Here is a 928-nt window from a genome sequence, read left to right on the forward strand (position 1 = left end):
CGGTCCGCTAGCACGGTCCACGCCAATCCCTCGCTGACACAGAGGATCCACTACCTGGAAGCCGAATCGTGACACTGATGGCCACACACACCTCCCCTAGACCGCTAGGAGGAACACCCAGAAGGACTACCTCATCCTAACAATCTTGTGGACACACAACACGCAAAAAGTGACACAGTGACAAAACGTCATAAATAGGTGAATGTGCACCATACTGCCCGGACATCCAGCCAGATCTATAAAAAATTCTCTGATCCTAGCCATAAAGCCGGGAATCAAGAGGTGAATGCCATAAGGTGAAGAGTTCATGGTGTTAGTGCCTCAACTCAGTGAGCCAGTACACCCAGTGAGTTTCGGCACCTCAGGGTCACCACTCCCCAAGGCACTACAGTACCTCAGCTCTAGACCCTCCTAGCCTCATGGAGAGACCGGGAGGGAACAGGTCAAATGAAGGCAGCCGTTGAGCTGATTCTTCAGTACCAGCCCCAAAACGCCCTGGTAAACCTGTCTCCTCCATGCAGCACCCATCCCCGGCATTTCAGGGCCACCGCCATGAACTGATAAGAACAGATACTACACTTGATCTTGGCCAAAAGGCCGAGAAGCGATACCTGGATTTAGGGCCAGTTCTTGTGACTGCCAGGATCCAACATGTTAATAACTCAATTAAGGTTGGTTTTGACCCTCTTCTAGTGGGTGTCACCAAGGTTTTAAAGATGGAATGAGAAAGGGTGTGGTGTGAGTAGCTGCTGACTGTTGAAGCAAGAAAATTGAGTCAGGCAAGCAGTGTTAATGATAAGTTTGAAAGCTTAGACCAGCTGACCCTTCTACTATCCTTATTTATGTATACCCTCCTATGTTTGTGCGAAAAGTCGGTTTCCAAATTTTGATTAGCCTATGTCTCTGGTCCTCTTACTCTTGGTAACAT

At 48.7% G+C, this 928-nt stretch overlaps 1 pseudogene; it reads right to left on the reverse strand.

The window, feature by feature from the left end:
• Positions 1–437: 437 nt before the first annotated feature.
• LOC130274613 (U2 spliceosomal RNA) lies at positions 438–609 on the reverse strand (annotated as a pseudogene).
• Between the last annotated feature and the right edge of the window lie 319 nt (positions 610–928).

This window comes from Hyla sarda, chromosome 5, assembly GCF_029499605.1.
Source record: "Hyla sarda isolate aHylSar1 chromosome 5, aHylSar1.hap1, whole genome shotgun sequence".
NCBI classification, from domain to species: Eukaryota; Metazoa; Chordata; class Amphibia; order Anura; family Hylidae; genus Hyla; species Hyla sarda.